General features: G+C 28.3%; 1 protein-coding gene across 2 annotated transcripts in view; it reads left to right on the forward strand.

The window, feature by feature from the left end:
* LOC107444534 (uncharacterized) overlaps nt 1-22,946 on the forward strand; it is a 401,614-nt gene that overhangs the window by 283,307 nt on the left and 95,361 nt on the right. The gene's annotated exons all lie outside the window — the stretch shown is intronic.

The raw sequence follows: 22,946 nt of genomic DNA on the forward strand, positions 1-22,946 counted from the left end.
ATTATTTTTTTATAAAACCGAAAATAACTTTGAAAGACAAATAACAGTATTTTTCTAGCCAGTTGTTTCCTAAACTTTACTTGTTTATATTACCTTTATGCAAGATAAAAAGCTTCACGCATTCCCTCAAAGAAAAGTCTTTTAGGTAGTTTATTTTCATCAATATAATATACTTATAACAAATGTCACTTATTTATCAAAAATAATTTTAAAGCAAATTTTAATTTTACTCTAATTGCAAAAAAAAATCTTAATTCTACCTGGCATTTTAAATAAGCGATATACAGTACGTATTATCTGAATTTAATTCAGACGACTACAAACCCATCGTCTGTTTTGTATATCATTGAGTTAGATATATTTTGAAACATATTCTGAAAGTTATAATTAATCTGCTAATAATATGATATCCAAAGTTAAACATATTTCCAAAAAGGATAGGCTATACTTTGTGACTAAAACAAAAACATTAACGTGAATAAAGCACTAGTCAAAGTATAGAAATGGACATACTACAGTTTTAATTCTATAAAAAAACATCCTTCCTCAGTATCTAAATACCTAATGGTAGCAAAGCATGCCTAGCACACCTACAACCAATAAGAAAAGAGGAACAAGTTTGAACCAGATAATAAAGCAAGGAAGATCAAAAACATGTTGATGAGGGTTTGGCGGGAACCCCAGGGTGCAAAAGATTAAATTGGAATAGATTTCCAAATATTGTAATATTGTACAATATTTAGAAATTTTTGTACAATATTACGCTATTTGGTGTGTAACTAAAAATAAAAGTTGTAAACTGTAAATCTAAATATTATCCTGGTCTTAATTATTAGGGTAATTATTATTTTCTTAGTTGTATTATAAGACATAAAACATTACGTTATCAATATATTTAGAGTGAATTTAAATCAAAATTATTTCTATACATATATCATTATTTTACTTTATAATTCTATGTATTTCTGAGTTTATATTTGGATTTCAATAGCCGGCTTTATTCTGTTTACTCAGTTTATAAAACTCTAGAAGAGCTAACTTCATATTTTAGAAGATGAAAGCGTTTGTATTCAAACATGTTTTCACATTGCCTATGCTATAAAAAATGAATGCGTAGATAAATGAATAGTTATTTTAATAATAGAAAATTAGAAACAGATACCTGAGTTGAAAACATTTTTCCGTTGATAAGGAAAAATAATTAACTGATAATGAAAAACTAATGATGAGAAACGAATTAAACTGAATAATATGTTTTCGAAAAATTGAAACTCAAAATCTCTATTTACAATTTTACCTTCTGCTCACAAATTTTTTCATTTTTCTTTCGGATGTTATTCGTGTAGACTAACTTCATGCAAAGAAGTTTAAAATAAATGAGTAAATAAATAACTGAAAAAAATGGAATGAATCCATAAACAATTTTTTTTAGTTAATTCATTTCGCGAAAATATACTAACTTAGTTTCTTTAACGTTGTTTTCTTTAGTTAGATTTTTTTATCCCCTTTTACTTACTTCAAAAGTAATATGAAAGAAAAACATTCAACGTGTAATAATTATATTAGTTATATGCTGAATCAGAAAACGAATTTTATTTTTTTTTTAATTTTTTCATTGTTTTACAAAATAAACTTTCGAAATTTTCCTTTTTTTAATAAGTAATAAAAGAAAAATTTATTTTGGAGTTAATTTGTTTTCGTAAAAGTTGTGCAAAGGATATATTTTTTAGCAAAACCGATTTCGATATTGGAAAATTGAGTCAAAACACTGGAATGAAGATTATTTCAAGCGAATAAGCCCTCAGAGAAAAAAAAATTATCGCTCCATTGTTTGCATGAAATGGAATTATAATTAAAAGAAAGCAGAAAAAAATTGGGATGTTTCTTAGAATTGTTTCAGCATCACTTAAAAAGAAATATTTTTTAATCATAAAAATATTTTAAGTTTTAATATTCATAAACTGTGTCATTTTCAATTTCAAACTATTAGTTTTTTTTTTTTTTACTTTTGTGCATTGTTTTTACATACTATTTAGAATTTATTTGGTTTCCTTCAAAAACGAAAAATGTTTCATTTTTTTCAAATTTTTATGCACTTTTTGATAAATTTTTTCAAGCATTAGTATATATGCGTTTACTATGAATTTATAATTCAATAACATACCTAAAAAACATCTAGGAAGAAAAACTGAATTTATAAAAAAATTATAAACAACGTCCTATATCAAAACATCTATTATTTAAGTTATTGTTAACTTCTCACACACGTTTGTTTTCATTTTTTTTAAAGCATAATTTTTTCAATGCGGATTTTGAAGAGAAAATATGAGGTAAAATAAAAAAAATAGTTTAAATCGCTGAGTTATCAGAAGCATTTAGTGTATTATCCCGTTCATAAAGAGCATACATTTTATAATTTTTAATTTTAAACTGATTTTTTTTATTTCATTTGTAGGAATATCAAATATTTTTTTATGTATGCACAGGTTTTATTCGCTGCTTATAAAAGTTTTTATTTCATAGAATATTAAACTTTAGGACACAGAATATGATATTTTATGACATAGAATGTGATATTTTATGACATAGAATATGATATTTTATGACATAGAATANTTTTCATTTTTTTAAAGCATGATTTTTCCAATGTGGATTTTTAAGAGAAAATATAAGGTAAGATAAAAAAAATAGTTTAAATCGCTGAGTTATCAGAAGCATTTACTGTATTATCCCGTTCATAAAGAGTATACATTTTATAATTTTAAATTTTAAACTGATTTTTTTTATTTCATTTGTAGGAATATCAAATATTTTTTTATGTATGCACAGTTTTTATTCGCTGCTTATAAAAGTTTTTTTTTTCATAGAATATTAAACTTTAGGACGCAGAATATGATATTTTATGACATAGAATGTGATATTTTATGACATAGAATATGGTATTTTATGACATAGAATATGATATTTTATGACATAGAATTATTGAGGGGGCTGAGTCGTCTAATGAAGATTATGAGTAGGGCTTCCCCTAATAGGTCTGCGGCTCTTTTTTAATAATGATTTTAAATGAATAGGGCAATAATAATCAATAATAATAATAAAGTAATAATGATTACTTTAAGTACTTAGTTTTAAGTACTTTTTTCTAATTTATAAATAGCAGCATATATCAAGCATTTGTTTGAAAACATAGCTTTTTTTAAGAGTCCTAAGATAAGTTTAAATCTTAACATTTTAGTAAATTACACTGTAGTAACAGGAATGCTTTTTTCTTTCTTTGAATCTAACGTAGATTCAAAATTTGACAGTTTAAAATTTAACTACAGTCTAAATTTTTACTTTTTAATATGATTTTTATAGTTATTGTTTCTTAATAATTTTATAAGATTTTTTTGTTTGCTTTGAATTGAATTTAAACTAATTTGAATTGAAACTTTGATAATAATTTGAATTGAAGCTTTGAAATGATAATTGAATTGAAACTTTGATTAATTTGAAACTAAAAATGACCACTATTATTGTTAAAATCAATATATGAGCATAGGATTAAACAATAAAATTTAATGCAAGAAAGTTTAAAGTTTCTAACATTTACTGAAAAAAACTTTTTCTTATTCTTTTGTACATATTTTTAAAATAATTATATGAACATCAATAATATAAATTTATTTTTATTGGGTTTTAATTATAAATAAGTACTCTTAGGTTTAGATTAACTATGTGTGCTATTATTTTTAATATATATAAAAATCCAATGCTTAGTTCATAGTCGCACACAGATAAGCTTATTTTTTTTCTTACAAGTTTGATTTTGATCACTATTACAAATATTTTCTTTCAAAATAATACTTTTTAAGATTTTTCTGTTGGGGAAATTTTAATTTAAATTTTTTTGTTTGTTTAAATTTTTTTAAATGTTTCTATGATGATTTTAGACATTAATTTTAGTTAAACTAGTACAAAAAATAATTAATTACTAATACATAACAAGTAATTACTGCTAAGCTAAACATCAGTCACTTGGAAATTATACTATTAAAACTAGATTGAAATTACAATTATCAACTGTTTATAAATTGTTTTATTTCCCTTTCTTCAAAAATAATGTCTCCCGTTTCTCGTTCTTGGATTGAAGGAAATTCACTTCTTCCAGGACAATTTTTCCATTGTTGGAAAAATTTGCGATCGCTACCGGTGGAAAACGTGTAGACCGTTGAGAATATGTTGTAAAGAATAACTTAAAAAATGCATAAAAATATACTTGAAAAAAAAAATTTTTTTTTGTGTTTTTGCGAGACCTGCTTCAATTAAAATTTGCTTTGAAAATATTTCCATAATCAGAGAAGCGTACTACTAACTAAAATATTTCTCTTTGTACGCTTTTGTGCAAAAATTTTAACTTTTTTTTCTTCAAATTTAGGTCATGAAGACTTAGGCACAATTTTACGGTCTAATGCTTTAACTTTGATATACGCTTTCTTGGAAAAGTTATTTTCATGATTCAACAGGTTTATGCTTGAGTTGAACTCAAAACGAAGTGACACCATTATTTTTAGGGAAAGCAATACTACTATAAAAACTACCAAAAAACCTTTTTATGAAAAAAAAAATGTATTGTAGTTTCATCGTATTTTCTTTAATAATAAAAACAAAAATGATTGAATTTACGTTACCATATTTGCACAATAGTGGGGTGTCTGGGGAAAAAACTATGCTTTTTGGGATAAAAACTCTTAATTTTTTTATTGGTAGTGCGTGATCTCAGCACAATATAGAAGCAGGATTTTAAAATGTTGGGACACTTGATAGTCATTTCCAAAGGTCATACTCGGAAGAGAGTATTAAAAGGGAAACAGACAGACTTCAATATTATTATCAAGACGAATGATTTTGTTCCTGGTGTATTTTTTTTACACAGAAACAAATTAAGCTAATCCCAAGTCGATAAGACAAAAAGTTAAAAGCTATCAAGGTTTTATTTAACATTGCTATCTAAGCAAATGACATATTTTTGTACGATGATTTCACTGTGACCAAAAAGAAAAGCGGTAGCATTAACAACAATTCAAACGTTATAAGACTTTTTGTATTCTAAAAGTACAGTTTTGTAGTTAGACCTGTTAAAATGTCTGTCATTGCTTCATAGCCAAGTGAGGCATTGTTTTTTTTTCTATGTTGTTAAACAGAGTTAAATCAATGAATTTAATAGTTTTGAAGCTATATGGGTTCTATGTGTTTAAAAAAGTGTGAAATAAAAGTTATTAGTTTAAGTCATTAAATCTTCATTTTTTCTAAACTATCAATCCTATCGACTTCTCAAAAACGTGCTTATATCGTACTAACATAGATAAAAAAACTTTTGCCAAACTTAATGTTTCCTTAATAAGATGAGTGTAATCAGTAAAAAAAACTTGGAAAAATATATATTTATAAAAATTAAAAAATGCAAATTATTGAATAGTTAAAAAATATTTTTATTAAAATCTTCTTATATATTTCCTTAAATGCAAAATAAAAGTATAAGCTCGCCTCAATTTTAAACTTCTCTCGTCTTCTTAATACCTGGGCAATCAATTTCCTCTTTTGTTCTGCAAACAAAAACCTCAACCAGTTTTGGTTTGCACATGTAGCTTTTTATTTTTTCAGAGATAGTATTTATTTAGTTATTTGTATTTCTGACGATTGAGTTCACACAATGCCAAAGTCCGATAAGGAAGTATAGATTTAACCTTGGTGTTTATTCTGATTTTAGTATGATTTGAAGCATTTGTGGATTTCCAAAACGTGTATAAAGTCAAAAATGCCACTTGTGATTAATTTAATTCCTTTAAAACAATTTTACCAATTTCCCCTCTATTATTGACAATCCAACCTAAATGCGAAAAAATGCCAAATTCCACAGTTTTAAGGTACTTTTTACTGATTTTAAAAGCCACTTTCTCAGTCTCAGTACTAAGCACATTCATCTTCTGTTGAATTTGTAAGTTATCTTTTAAAAGCATAAGATCTTCAGAAAATTCTAAGTTATTTAATTTCTCAGTAAAAGACCACATGAAGCTTGTATTTTGTTTAACAAAATTTGTCATTATTTAATTTACAACTATTAGAAAAATTGTAAGTGAAAGCATATATCCCAGTCTTTTCCTTAATTTTTCCTCCGTTCTTCACTCACATTTATATTTTCTCTCTGCGTCAGCAGTCATTTAATTTGAAAGCTTCGACGTCCTTCTTTTCATTTAGCATCTCTATATCAAATCCAAGCCATGCACTTGTTAATTTGCTCCTCGTTTTACTTAGAACCAACAAATGGTTATTCTCTGTTGTAAATTAAGGAAAAATCATTATCCCTGCGAAGAGAGCCTGTTTGCATCTGAGTGTACACCAATTAATGCCAATCTCCCAGCGCGAACGTATATTAACATCGCGAACTCTTGGGACGACGTTGCACATCCTTCCTTTCGCTTGCTTTCTTAAATCGTGTGAAATGAGGAAAGCAAAACTTATTGAATAATCAATTTACAAGTAATATGAATTAATAAAAGGGATATCTAAAAATCGTAACAAATATACTTTTTTTCTATTCGCATTTAAAGAGACTGATTAAAGAATAATTTTTCTTCTACGATTTTCTTTTGCAGTAAAACAAAAATAAAAATTCTTTATCTCGCACTTCATTTGTTAATGGCCTATCATCATATGACTCACCATTTTTAGTAGTCCAATCAAATCCAATGCTCTTGCAACGTCATATAGTTGTTTCATTTTCAAGAACGAATGTTCTTCCTATTTATCGAATTATATCGCCACGTTAAGTTTTCCAGTAAGACTTCGAAACTAATACCTTTTATAACTCTATAGTACATGTATCGTATAGTATAGTACGTTTACATGTATCTATAGTACATGTATCGTAAAGTATCTCTATCTATGTATCTCTATAGTACATATATCGTAAAAGATAGCACAAATTAGATTTATGTTTGATGTGTTAAACTTTTAAAACCTTTTGTTTTATTTCGAAAGCATATTTGTATAATTTGATAACGTAATAAAACTTAACTATAAGCAATCGCGTATGATTACTTAAATCCTATGCCGCAATGGTTTTTTCTTAGCTTGGAACATAGTACAGTGTACATTGTAAGCCCCTATGCAATACTTCTCACATCTAAATCCAACAGGAAATGCTTCCACTTTTTTAATAATCTTAATGAATGATTCTGACCTAAAACTTCATTACTAAATATTTTAAGAGCTATTATTTATTTGACATAAATTATTCTCCTTAAGCAAATTTAAATTTTTTTAATTAGTTACAATATAATGGAAATAAATTTAAAGTTTAGTGTCGTTATTTGTCAGTTGGAGCCATCCCTTGGCTGGATGCTCTGAGTGGTTTCTCTCTTCTTCCCTTTCCCGCAACTGTTTGTGATAGATCACTTTTATTTTAGTTTTTAAATAACATTTGTTTTATGAAACTTCAAATTTTAAAAAAATTATTAGAAATTCTGGTACAAAAGATTTAAAAGATAAAATCTATCTATTATCAATCCTTAAAAAAATGTCTTGAAGCTGTTAATTCTGACCATGTCTGATCCTATCTCAGCGTTAGTGTAGCTTTGTTGATATGAAAATATTTTATAAAAAAAATATTTAATCAAAATTAAATGATGAAAAAAAAATATTTAATCAAAGCATGTAAACCGAAGAGCCATTAGATTATGACCACCCACCATCTATAACAATGGGCTCGCCCAGGTTTTCATGGTTTCTTGCCCAGGAACAATGTTTTCATGGGGCACATTAGGACCTATGATCCTCATAGAACAATCCCTGACCTCTGTAAGCTACTTGAACATAGTTGCAGACCAGGTTCACCCATTCATGGCAACAGTTTCTCCTGCGGGTATGGTGTTTACCAACAGGATAATGCACCATGTCATAAGGGTCGAATCGTCATGGATTGGTTCGAGGAACATTCCAGTGGCTTTCAAGTCATGTCTTAGCCCCCAAATTTACCTGACCTTTATCCAATAGAACATTTGTGGTCATACTTGGAAAACCAAATTCGTGCTGGCACGCTACTCTTTCGCAATGTGAGGGAATTGCAGGACCAGTTGGTAAGCGCTTGGTACCAGATACCTCAGACTACCTATCAGCACCTTGTGGAATCAATGCCAAGGCGGGTGCTGGCAGTTTTGAGGGCTAAAGGTGGTCCTACATCTTATTAGCAGGGTGGTCATAATGTAATGGCTCTTCGGTGTTTATACTTTCATTAAATATTTTTTTATGTGAAAAAAAATGTTTTTTTATGAATAAATTAATAAACTTAATTATTTTAGAAAAATGGTGGCACACATTTTGCATATCTTATTTTATTTTATTTAAAAATAAAATTTTGTTCGTATAATGCTTATTTAAGCATTAACAGTTTAGTTTTCTACGGAAACAATTAACTTTTTTGTTTACTCTCTGTAACAAAACTGTTCATTGTTTGCACATTTATCCGTTATTACTTTACATCAAAATGCTCTTTTATTTTTTTCTTCCTATTACAATATATAATTTGCACAATTATTTCAAATTACTTAAATCTTATCTGATTGTATAAGACACATCTTTTTGTGTGAAATTATAGACGCCTGTAGTTCATAACAATTTTATCAACTTATCTACAACTTTACAACAAACTCATCGGCGAAGTTTTCATTAAAGAATCTATAGCTACAAATAATGAGGTCCTGTCAATTCATTAGAATCTTTGTGACATTCCCTTCGAGGACCATTTGTATAAAAAGTATACACACAGAAGCGATTCGGTCCAATGACTTGCTTTATTCATTTATGACATCAGCCTCTGCAACCAGCGGAAATTTTCAAGGTGAGGCACTTTTCAATCATTAAAGCCTCCCTCTCTTCATTTCACCCTTTCCTTTCCCAACTGGGAATTCGTGCGTGACTGGCGTTAAGAATTAGGATTATTTTAGAGAAAATATAAAGAGATACTCTTCATCTCTGAGTATGAAAAATGATGCTTTTATTTTCTATTTTTGATGCCAACGTTTGGCGAAATTTTGAATAAACATTTTTATCGTTCATTGAAAGCCAGCGAAGTGATTGTGTTGTTATCAGATTTCAACCTCTTTTTTTCTTTTCTCTTCCCTTTCTTCATTGTTTTTCGAAAGGCACGAAATTGGGTTTTTATTTAAAATTTTATTTTCATCACCAAGATGAGATTTTAGCCTAAACAATAATGTTGTTTCCTCGAGTTTTCGCTAATGTGACATTGATTGATGGTCCTTAACAAAGACGGGTGTTTATTACTGTAATTTTAAAATAAATGTCTGCTCTTTTGAAAATATCTTATTCCAAAATAATTTGTAAATTTAATTTCTTTTAAAAAAATTATTGTAAAAATATTTAGTTTAAAAGCAAGAGGATTTCTGAAAAAAAATTTTTTTTTTTTTTTACAGAACCGTGTGCATAGCTAATTGTACTTGGAAATTTAAAAAACATGATTCACAATTTCTCTTAAACAATGTCTTTACAACACAACTAAATAAATTATTTTTGTATTGTTTCAAAAAAAAAATCCTCGGTAATTATCTGTTAGCAGCGTACCAGACGAAGCGTGACGAAAATCTTCAATTAATCAATGCGTAAGCAAGCATACTCATCCAGGCGTAAGCAATGCGTCAATTTTCTATTTATTTGCCTTAGATGTTTATCATTTTGTATATTTACTTTGCAACAGTAAAATGAAACATAATAAAATGCATAATGTAAATCAATTTACTTAGCTGGCATTAAATTGTAATTTTCCTTTTTAATTTGTTGAAAATAAACTTTATTTATTATCCTTCGTCCTTATACTGTAAAAAATTGGTGACTTAGTGGCTCAGGAACTTTTATTTTAGTGCAAATTCTCATTATGTATTATTAATGCGTATTGTTCCTAATTTATTTTCTACTTTTTTCTTGGTTCTGTTCGGTTAGCCGAGCGCAATTTTTTTTTCCTTTTTTTTTAAAATTTTATTTTTAAATTTTTTTAAATAAATTTTAAAAAAGTTAGCGGAGGTCTACTTTATTGGCGACTTTTTGTTTATGCTCGGCGAATCGAAAAGTACCATTTTCCTTCTTTTTCATTGGCAATCACAAGATCCTGTAGTTTAATATATTTTCTGAAATTTACTGATATATCTTGTACTTCTTGTTTTATTTCAGATTTTTTTTATATGTTTATTGCCTTGTTTTGTTTCGCTATGGATGAGTAAGATTCGGATTAATTACCTTACATTTATTTATTAGCCACAAAGCATTAGCCTCTAATATTTCTCCTTTCTTATCACTGATAATGTATATCAGCCGCTTTAAGAAGGGGAACTGTTTCTTCTTATACTTTTATTTATTTAATTATTTATTTATTTTATTTTATTTTTTCGCGAAAATATGGTCTCCTAGCTTTAATGCGCGTGATCGCGTAACTAACTAACACTTCATGCTATAATAAATTTAAAATAATATTTCCTGACGAAATTTTATGCAGCTAGATTATTACTAAAGGAATAATTTACGTAATTCCTGAAAATGATTATTTTTTTAATTTATATAACCAATCTGACAACTGAATTGGTTTTTTCGAAAATTTTGGTAACACTTGCAATTATATGAAGAAAAAAAAATACTTTTCTTAATGACTAAAAATATGTTAACCTAGATATTTTAACATTGCATTTTGTTTTATAATTAAAAAGAAACTTCTTACGTTTAATTTCGTACTTGGATTTCACATTCTTTAAAAACGGATTACTCTTGCGTGTTCGTAAAATGTTGCGTGTTGCTGTATCAAACATGCTGTCAGCTAAAAACTATTCCGCTTTTAAAATGAAGCATTTCAATGTATGTGTGTCATAGGTGAACATCCGTTCAACGCTAATGTTATAGAAATCATACCATAGTTTTTTATTAGTTTATTTATTACATTATGAATTCAAAAAGTAGTCATGCCTATCTAACTAGTACATTTACTACACTTTTTTTTCCATTTCTGGTTTATTGCATTTTCTTCGAACGGATCAATAAGATTTAACTTTTTTTTCCTCTTAACGAAAAGATGACTTAAGAATTCAGTCTTTTTTTTCATTGGAAAAGATGATAAAGTAGCATTTTTTTCGCTTAGCTAAATTCGAAAATTTTCTCTATGGCGTCACTGACCGCTTGCAGAAAACTAAGAGGTTTCGCCCTCTGTTCGCACCCCTCACCCCTCCCATGGTTACTTTTCATCCATCATAGCTTCCATTTTTTTAAAAAAGAAAAAAAAATTATTTATGAATGTATGATCGTTATAAATGTATGTAAAAACATTTTGTTAATATTTTAATCCTAATGAAATAAACGATTACCTAGATTTGAAAAATTATCATCTGTATTTTTTAAAAAAAATCTAAATTTAAGAACATAGATTGTGTGACACAGTAAAGTAAAATAGATGAAAAGTAATTTTACTCGTTAATGATATAAAGCGATAATCTTATATCGTTTTAATAATTCAAATTGGGAACAACTTTTTTTGACTCGTCCGCCTTTTATATTTTTAAATACAATATAAATGTTAAGATTTATGATAAGAATGTTTTTCGATATATTAATATTAAGATTTATGTTTACCAACATCTAATCTCTACTGTTCTGTTTTCTTTCACTTTTTTTACTCATTTTTGATGAACTTATAAAATAGAGATCTCGAGTGAGATGAAAATTTCTGAAGCAGTTGATTAATAATAATTATTTAAAACTAAAGAAATGAAAAAAAACATTGGAATTAAAGCAGTTAAACATACAATGATTTGCAAAGGAATTACAATTAAAAAAAAATCACTTGAAGTTCATTCATCACAGCCATTTCATCACATCAAATTTCAGCTTTGTAATTGCATTTCAGAGGGCTGTAGATAAGACTACATGGTATATATTTTCTGATATATTTAACAGTTCACATTTCTTGAACTAATTATAATAGCTTAGTTTTTATTCCATTCTACTCCTTGTAATTATGTCTACGCACCTTCGTAATTTCAAGTTTCTAAGTTATATTAATTTTACATAGGAAAACAAAATGTAACATAATGTATATAAGCACCTAAAAAGGCGTTGGCAGCGCTTACGCTTTTTTAATGTAGAGAATTTGAAAAATTGAATTAAAATCGGAACATGTGGCTCTTTTTGAAATATATATTTCAAACTCTTGTAATTAAGCTATTACTATAATATTCGTATATTAATTTTCAATTTTTGATACATATTTTACATTTCAATATTGTTAATTCGATTTCATTGTGCATTTTAGTTAAAAAGCGTCTGATGCATTCCTTTTTTCACTTTCTTTTTTTTTAATATACCGCTGTGCATTATATATTTTAACCATTCTCTGCTCAGTCATAGTATAGTGCAGTTATACTATAACAAAAATAATTTGAAAATTTACGAAAAACTAAACAAAGAAATGCGCACTCAAAATAATAATGTTATTAATTTTTAAACATGTTTTAATAAATACAATTTATTTTGCCCAAATATTTTCATGAATTCTTTGGATATAAATATTTCTCATCTACATGGATATATATATATTTCTCATCTACTAAAACCATAATTTTTTAAACTTGAATAATAAAGAGCAATCTGTGGCAAACAAACAAAAGCTGTTACGAAAGCCTGCCATCTCTAAACGTTTCCTAAAATGATATAAATTTTCATTTACAAACAAAACACACTATTTCGTAATCTAAACAATAGTTCTTGTTTTTTTTTTTCGTTTTCTAATTAATTAGATAACCTAGATTTTTAAATAAAATTGCCCCAGCTAAACGCACACAATTTATTAAGGAACGACTGACTGTTTTGAGCATTGACCCTTTATTTTGAGTTATGGCGTTAAATACCTCCAGGGCATGTCAATGGAAAATGATGCTCTATTTTTTCGCTTTCAAGTTTATATACTTGGATGTAATTACGCACTTATACCGAAACTGATAACAGTAGCTTCAAGTTTAAAGCTTAAAGGGGTTGGATCTACATTGCATTTGTAAGACTACCTTGCTGTTGGAAACAATTGACAACCTAAAATTCCTATTCTTTTGGATATAAAATATCAGTGAAAATTCTTAAGTTAAAAAAAATTTGATCTAATTAAAGCAATTACAACAAGAAAAAAAGAAAATTACTTCTCAGTGGTATCAATTTCGCATGTTGTCTTAGAAATATCGCTTTAAATTATTTAAAGGTTTAATATGAAAATGATTGTCTCGGTATTCTTTTTATTTCTTTTTGCATTAAAACGTTAAAAAACAAAAGAGTTTTTTTCTCTCTTTCCTAATTATTCAAACAGTAATTTAAAAAAATCGATAACTTTTAAGTAAATTGGTGACGATTTTGTTTACTTTGTATAAATTTAAATTTATCAGGATTTCTTAATTTAATTAATTTTTATATTTAGGGGTTGCAGTGCTAGAACCATGACTGAAGTCTCGGTATTATTTCATGACGTTTTCTAAAAATTCAAACAATTTATCAAACAGAGAAATTTTTATTGCTTTAATGTGAATTATTAAAAAAAGTTTGGGGGATTTTAGAGGAAAGGGCAGTGTTTTTATTTCCTCAGCAAAACCAAATTTTAAAATTGCTTTTCTCATTGATGTTTTTTGTGTTTGCATACAAGTTTAATCCCAAATTATTATTTTCTGTTTAAGGTAGGGCTTGAAGTATTTTTTTTTTGACAATCAGTATGGTATACTTAAAAAAAACTGTGTTTTGAAAAAATACTTAATTGCATAAATTATTCAAACTTATACAGAGTGTTACACCTACATGGGAAATACTTAGTGAGTTTTTATGTTACACATCACCTGAGGAAATGTTCTAATTCATATATAAATAAATGAATTTACAGAATTGCAGCAATAACCAATTTTTTTACATAAAAAAAAAGATTCTTTAAAAAATACGTTGAAATAAAAAAGATAAAAAGAGAAATTTTTAAATTTTTTGAATTTGAAACAACATGACAACATTAGTTATCAGTTAATTGTGTACATAAAATTGTGAAAAGTAGTTGTGTTACTATTTATTTACAAGCAGTTTATCGCTGGGTTCAATGTAGATCGTAGGGTTGTTTAATAATTGAAAGTTGCTTCCAGTTATGTGAAATAGTATTAAATCTTATTCTTATCTAAACATTTATTTAACGCCATCAAGATTTATATTCTATTTTATCTCTCTTTAATCTATCCTGATAATTATGCTTTAATTAATTTTTCAAATATATTTAACCATACTAACAACAATTAGTTTAAAATTACTCAAATTAGCGCACAAAATAATAAAAAAGAACTATCATGAAATCTATATTAATAGAATTATAATTGTTTTTCTCATGATGATTTCTTTTTTATAAGCTATTTTTAAAACTTCTGATAAACTACATAATATTTATAAAATTATTAATTTGCAAAGTTTTTTCCTAGTTAAGTTATACATATTAATTGATGATAAGTTTCCATGAAGCAGTAATAAGTTTTTAATTAAATTTCAAAATTTATTAGGGGAACACTATCGTGCGCAATTTAGGTTTAAAAAAACAATTTAAATTTTAAAATTCAAATTTGCCGAGTGAAATATCTTCACATTTTAAAAGACAGAAATTTTTGAGTTAAAGGAAAAATGTCATTGGTCAATGTTTAGAGATGACAACTTTAATTTCCAAAAATTTTCTGCTTTGAAACTTTTACCTCCCATTTCTCCTACCAAGCAATAAAATTATAGCTCAAGCATTATTACAAATTAAGAATGTTATTTGTTTTTTAAAAATGTTACAGTAAAAATTGGACTTTTTATTTAAATTTAATCTTTTTGAAACATTAATTATAACCGGTTTATATCAACTATCTCATTTAAGAATTTCAATTTCATAAATAAACATTTTTTAGATTGATTCTACTAAATATTTCAATGGTTACATTGATTCTTTAAAATCACTCCCTGGGGCATTAAATGTTTAAATTCCAGTTTCTGTATATTTTTAAAGAAGTTTTGTCTAAAAAAACTAGATTTATAGAAAATACAATTTCAGAAAAAAGAGTTAAACAATAGCAGTTCTCAGCCTTGAAAAAATTCGCAATCTAGAGCATTACTGACCCTGAACTCTTTTACCTGCTTTGTTTAAATTTAAAGAATTTGAACCTCGTTGTCATGCCTAATTACAAATTCCAGAACGCAAGCGACAATGAAGTGTAAACATAACTATGGAGCTTTGTTTTCCGACCCTCTAAAAAGTATTTTCTCTCTCAGGTATATATTTCTTTTCTTATAAAGAAAAAAAAATTCTTTTGAAGAAAAAAAAAATTCTTTTTTTTTTTAGAGAATCGTTTGACTTATGGCTCGATTCTTCTAGAGAGAAAACAATAGCATCTTCAGATACAGCCTGGTTTTATAAAACAGAATATTTTTGTTTTTCAAGTTTAAATTTCTTTTCGATTGTAACTGTGACCGTAATTTTCTAATCATTCACCCATATCTTTAGCATTTTTTTTTCTGAGAAAAATTTCATACGTGCACTTTGTTTAAAAAAATTACAGGTACTGTGGACAATCGATTTCATAATTTTTTTTTTCTTGTTTTGGGCTTTAAATTATTACTGGAACAAAAGGAGTAAAAAATATTGCTGCCTTATTATAACTCCTCAACAATATTAATAGTATAAACATATTTGATTTTTTTTACAGTTATTTTCAAAACTATTTTCAACTCATGTGTAACAGAAAAAAATCATTTTGCTGACTCCGTATTAAGCCTTTAGAAAATTATTTTTTTCAGTATTTTCATTTATTAGTAACTAACTAATATTTTGGAACACTTATTTATTCTTTGTATCCAATAAAATCTCTCGAACTGAGTTGCCTAATAAACGTAGTTAATTTTTTTAAACATTTTTTAAAAATTTATTATACTTTTGATAAAGCTTTAAAAACATGTTTAATAACTAGGTTTAATAGATTACTCTTAACTGAATTAAATTAAAGTAAAAATATTTAAAAATAATAATTAGATATTTGTCAATTAAGAAAATTATTTTACTTTAGATAATTTGCATACAAAACAGAAGATGTTCATTAACATGTCCATTTTACAAAGACACCAATATGCTTTAAAGAAAGATTCATTAGGTCTCCTTCCCTGTTTTCTGAAAGGTATTATTTTGAATGCCCTAACAAAAATTCAAAATTTAAATGATGAAATACTTTTATATTCAACATCGAAACCTTTATATATTAAAGTAAACATGATAGGCTGTATGTATGAAACAACAAATTTGGAAATAAAGAACTGATGTCTGCTGTTTTAAATGGATGTATCCATGAACCAATTTCTTCAACCATGGAAAATCACTGGTGCGACTTATTGAAACTTGTTAACTTTGTTTTTTGGGCTTATAATATTTTTAATGTATGGTATAGAAATCTTGCTAGCGCTTCGCGCTCCCGTGCTACAGGTCCTGGGCTCCCGTGCTACAGGTCCTGGGTTCGATCCTCGGGCCGTGCAGGGTTGACTCAGCCTTTCATCCCTTCACTGGGTCGATTAATGAGTACCAAGAATGCTTGGGAACTAAACACTGGGGGTTTCGCGTTCGGCTGACCACCTAACCGGAACATCTGCTTCTGCACCCCAGAGCCCAAGGTCAAGAAAACTGAGATGGGTACAGTAGGCCTTGGCCCTCCAGGGGCTGTCGCAACACTGCGTTTAGGTTTAGTTTTTAGGTATAGAAATCTAGAATCGATGTTTAGGACACGGGTTTTATTGAAGTATATCATTTTTCACACAAGTGAAAATAACAAATTTTTGATGAAACTTTTTTTGGTTAATGGCGGGCACTTGGGTCTATTTCCCATTGGCCTCAGAAATGCCAGAATTGCGACTCCCTTATCGCTACCCAGTGAGCACCTATATCTAAGCCATGGCGGTGGCGTAGCGTCGCCCACGTCACACAACCACAAACCCGTTTATAGGGAGGGTTACATTCACACAATCACACAGAAGAAAGGACATAGAACACAGAGAGAGAAATAAAGAAACATCCATGCCCTGAGCGGGATCCGAACCCGCAACCATCGGTTCCGCAGTCAGGCACGCTAACCACTCGGCCACCTGGTCGGCTTGATGAAACATAAAGCAAGACATATATTATTCGTCTAATATTCCGTTTGGTCACTACTTCTTTGTTTTTCTTTTTGGGATGGGGGGCATTTTCAAATTTATGATTCAAATCCTAAAACATCTCAAAAATTAAATCATGATGCTAATCATTGTATCGCTGATATTAATTATGTAGAAAAAATTTTATTGAAAATTTCATCAAACAGCCACATATATTCTAGCAAAACCAATGGGAGAGTTTACGAGATGTGTTCCAAAACGATATTTATAACAATTTGTGATAAAATGATGTCAAACCGTGGCATATACCAGTCCACCATGTTTACTTTATAATTAAATAAAAATTTCAGGCAATAAAATAAAAAAGAATTAAAAAGACTTCCTTTGGTATTAAACTTATTTTTTATTGTCGAAACACCATGTATGTATTTACTGAAAATCACATTGCTTGAGTTCAAGTATGAAACATGATATAAAAAGCGACTCGAAATTGAATCTATACAAAGTAATCCAAAGCATCTCTTTTACATATTCTCAAACTCGAGTAGCTTCCTAAACGTAATTCCGATCGTAGTTTAGCAAGAGTTTTTTTCATATATCTTCCCTTAATCCTTACGCGGAATCTTCTGCATTAAGTTTATAGGAAAGACACTCGGATCTTTAATAATTGGACTTCAAGAAATTCGCCTGTCCGCCTCCCTTAAAACTTTTAGGGTCAAGAAAACTGAAATCAATTAAGAAGCACCCTGTACGTGCTTTGTAAATGCAAGTGACACGAAGCGTGATCCGAAAGAACGAGAAGTTTACGTTTGATTTGTGAAGGCGTTAGTTGGTCCTGAATAAAATTAAGGTCATGCACCTTCCGGTCATTTTACCTTTGATTGGCTAAGGCTATATTTATTGGATCTTTTTTTATTTTATTTGATTCGTAGTTTTTGTTATAACTTCTACAATGGATTAATATTCTGAGACGTCAGCATAAGAAAATACGCCTTCTGTATTTAATTGACAGCAGTCAAACGTAGTAATTCCTTTTATGCAGGTTTTATAACGATCCTTTCTATAGAAATTAATGCTTTATTTATTTTAGTTTTTTGTCTAATTTTAAGACTCTATTGGAATTTATTTAAGCTTTTTTTTTATTGAAAAAGATTTTTTCAAGCCTTTTTTAGAGCATACATATAACTGATAGGGTTAGTCGGAAAAAATACATCTATTCTTCCATTGTTTCAATTCGGAAAAAACCAGGGTAGAAAAAAAATGACGAACAATTTTGAAATCAATTTTACTTTCGCCCTTGTATCAACCTTTTTTTAAATAAGAAAATGCAGCACTAACATTAATTATTATGAAATGGATGATTACCCGGATTTGAAAAATAATCATCTGAACTTGAAAATAAAAGGTTTAACCCAAAGAACATAAAATGTGCGATTCAATAAGAAGGAATCAATGACAAGTAATGTTACTCGTTGGCGAAACAAGTGAACTAGGGAGCAATTCTTATGCCTCTGAGTAATTTTTTTCTTTTTTTTAATTTTACAAGTAATGTTAGGATTTATATTTGTTAACACGTAATCTTTCTCTCTTTCGTTGGTATTTTTGATTGACATCTACTGGAACAGGATTTAATAAAATAAAGAAATAAAGATCTCGAGAGGGAAAAATAAATTTTCTACAATTCATAAAAAGTTAATATTTAAAGCAAAAAAGCTGAAAAAATAAAGCAAAAAAACAACTTAAATTTGCAATAATTTTCGAATAAATTAAAATTTCGGAACAAAATCCGTTTAATTTCACAATTTAGCTCTTTTGCGACTTTTTTTTAAAACTCTTTTCACTCTTTCTGCAGGTCAAATTTTAAGTTGTATTTCAGTGGGTTACAGAATAACAAACCATGGTATTTTTTCCCTATACGTTTAACAGTAAAGTTTGTTCAGTCAATAATTCTCTAAATATGGATTGTTAAATTTTTTTCCATTGTTCCCCCTGTACGTTTTTCTACACACCTTTGTCTTTTCAACTCTCTTAGTTTTGGGGCTAAGTTAAACATCCAAAACATCTGCTGCGTTTGCGAACCTTGCGAGCTTGAACAGAAAATGCTCTTTTTGTCTCAAAAACTGCCTGTCATTTTTAATTTCAAATTACTGAAAATTTACTGGCTTCTTTAAAAACGAATTTACCGAATAAATGTTGTTGTTTTATGGATCATTCAAAAATCTCTACTTTCCGAGAAACCTAATTAAGATCTTAGTGAAGTATTTAATAAGGCGTAGTTAATTTTTAACAGTTAAAACACATTTTATAATTAGGAGAGTGGTTATCGAGAATGTCAACCGTTATCTATGAAAATTTACGCCATCATAGACTCGCGTTAACACGTCTTTTATACTAGTGTAATTTTGTAGTGGCAGATTCGCTACAGTACTCCCCCACCAGAATTATAGCTGTGATAGAATTCGATGAACGAATACCACTAGTTGATTCATTGCTGTTTTTGTGAGAAGCCGGGAGAGCCGTATTAAGATCACCGTACTTTTTGAGGGCTGAATGTGAGACGTGTACTAACTTGACGGTCGTAGTCGCTCCTGTGTTGCCTCCCGTTAGCAGTCGAGTGTATGCAAGCTGACGTTGTGCGTGATCGAGAAAAGACTGAGTAGCAACAGTGCGAGGAGGTGGATAATGTCGCAGTCACAAGTCAACTGTTCAATGTGGACTATTCATCGAAGTAGGCGTTTCCAGATCCAAGTGGGCGTTACTGTCAAGATAGGCGTGTTCATATCGAACTGTGCGTTTCTGTCAAGGTAGGCAAGTTCACATCACGTCCGAGGGTCACCAATGTAGGGGAGGGGTTATCGACAATGTCAACCGTTATCTATGAAAAGGTACCCCAACATAGAATCGAGTTAACACGTCTTATATACTAGTGAATTGTAATTGTAATTTTGTAGTGGTAGATTCCCTACAGTGTATTATGTAGATATGCCAAATTTAGTACACAACTGTGGTAACTGTGCTAGAAACAACTATGTTATTCTGTATAACAATTATTTTGGCCTATTTAATTCCCCCCAAAAATAGTAATGACAATTACACTTGAAAAATAATTTCAAGGTGTTAATTATAAATTTCTTTCAGGATTTAAATATTTTTTTCAGTTCAAGATTTAAATATTTATTAGATAATGAGATAGTTTCCAAGAAATAAAACTTTAGGACTTTAAGTGATTATTTTTTTAAAATTTATTTTTTAAGAAGAGCATTCTATTTATCGCATAATCTTAAGTATGTTTATTAATAACACTTATAACACATGTAATTTTTTTAAAAAAATGTGTCAAAATTTGTTAAACAGATTTATCGAAGTCTAATAACATTGACGGCAATTAATTATATCTTCCTCTTCATGTTCATAAATTCGTTTTTATTTTTACATGGTTGAACATCGAGAAAAAATAAATATTTACTTGAGACAAAATATATTCCTTTCAATGAGGTTTAAATTTAATAAATAACAAACAAGATTTTTTCTACTTTGTTCGATTGGAAAACAAATAATCGTGATGCTAAGAATATATATAATTAAACTATCGGACCTACTGATATCTATGATTATTTAGAAAGAAAAAAAATCTATCGTCATCCGTTACAAAAAAATAAGTTCATAAAAACAGACGCAAGTATCTTTAATAACTGGTTGTTTCGATCATTTGTTAAGCTTTGGAAATTGTTATTTCGCTTCACTAAGTTGCTTCAACAGAGTAAGTGCAATTTAAAGGCGAAAAAAAGGCAAAGAAAGCAAGAATAACTCTTGATTTTAAGAGAGTAATTTGACATTAAAATACCTTTTCAATTTTTTGTTTCATTCAGCGAATTTCGCAGTTCTACTATTTTTTCGTCCTTCTAATGGTATAGTATTTTTTAGTATCTGCTAAATTCACCTGCTTCTTTGTGTAATTAAAATACGAAATTACTTTTTTTTTGTAAACCGCTTGAATATCTATGCATATAATAGGCTATACCTGTAGATCTCGGGCAAGAAGTAATAAACACAAAAAAAAATATTCTATTTGTTACCTTTAGGAAATTAATGATGGATATTATTTATTACTGAATATTAAAATCTTTTAACTTTTGGGTCGTGTAAATTTTTTATCATATTTTTATAAATAATTCTTGGAAAATAATTTTTGATAATTATTTTTTTTTCAAAGTTAATTATTATTTTAAATTAGAGATCTCAAAATGAAATAGGTGTTTCTTTCATACAAATGAAAAATTGTTACATTTTCAAGTGAATTCTTGATTCGACTTACTAACGAACAATATCCAGTCATTTACTGATTTTGAGATAGAAAACTAATGATCGTCATAGGTCAACATTAAATAACTAATAGCTTGCACAACGTTTTTAAATAGTTTTATTCATGTGAGTTTAGAGCTAAATTAGTTCGCCTTAATACTGTAAGTGGGAAATGAGTTAAGCAATGCTAAGTTTTTAATGTTGATTTATGTATTAAATATTTTGGAGAAACATCAGCCAAAACTGACTAACTGATATAGCCAGAAAAAAAAGAAAAAAGAAACTTTTAGTTTATAGATAAGACATCAATGGTCGTTCACCCATCACCAGTGGACCTATGAATCTTAGCGTATGGAGAAGACTTTCTACATACTTTTTTTGTTAACGAAAAATCCTCAGCTGAATTCGAAAGGCAAAATGTACTTGGCTGATCTGGTCATTTTTTTAAAATTAAAGTTTTTTTAACTCTTAATCATGCAATCAAATATTGTCGTTCTTTTAATAAGTTTGAGCGCAATATCAAGAAATTAAGTAAGAAAAAAAAATTTTCCATCACCTCTGCGCTTAAGCGAACCTATCTTCACTTTCGCTGCTTTAGTGTACGGCCCACCTTAAGCAACTCGTTGGTAAGTTTTTAAATCTGCTTGAAACACGTGTTTATGAAAATGGACACTGATTGAAATGCGTGTTTAAGAAAATGGACACAGCTACTCTAAGAAAATGGATATAGCATTTGATTCCGTTTATCAAACTTCTCTTATGGAAATTATTTCATGGGCACTAATAAAAATATTTTTTTCTTATAAAAAAAGAATATTGACGCCTAAAATGATGTTCCATGCCCAATTAAAACAATGTCCTCTCCCATAAACAAAATTTTGTCAATTTTTATTTTTCATTTGGTATTTTTTGCAGTAGGCGTTTGCTAGATGTAGTAGCCGAAATCAATTTCAAGTATTCAATTTCATTACTTTTCTTTATGCTTCGAAACTTGAAAGTTTAATTAGCTCTGCAGTCATTTGACTTTATTAAGTACTTGTAACTCTAAAAAGTAAACTATGTATTGGGACAAGAAAGTTCAGAACATATATTCATAATATTTACAAAAATGTTCATAATATATTGTAGCGTATCTACCACTACAAAAATACAATTCCAACTCATTAGTATATAAGACATGTTCTATAGCTACCATCCCCACACATATATTCATGAAATTGACTACAAGGTTCATAACATATAATCATAACATTTAAGAAAAGTTAATAACTCATATTCTTAACATTACCAAAAATGTTATAAGTTACTTAAAATTACAGGTGTTTATTTTATAAAGTATTATAAAATACATTTGTTTTATTAATATTGGTACCAAAAAAAGGCGCATCAACTTCTTCTCAAAATACTTTTATTTATTTTTCGAAGTTTATGTGTTA

Source organism: Parasteatoda tepidariorum, chromosome 6, assembly GCF_043381705.1.
Source record: "Parasteatoda tepidariorum isolate YZ-2023 chromosome 6, CAS_Ptep_4.0, whole genome shotgun sequence".
Lineage (NCBI taxonomy): Eukaryota > Metazoa > Arthropoda > Arachnida > Araneae > Theridiidae > Parasteatoda > Parasteatoda tepidariorum.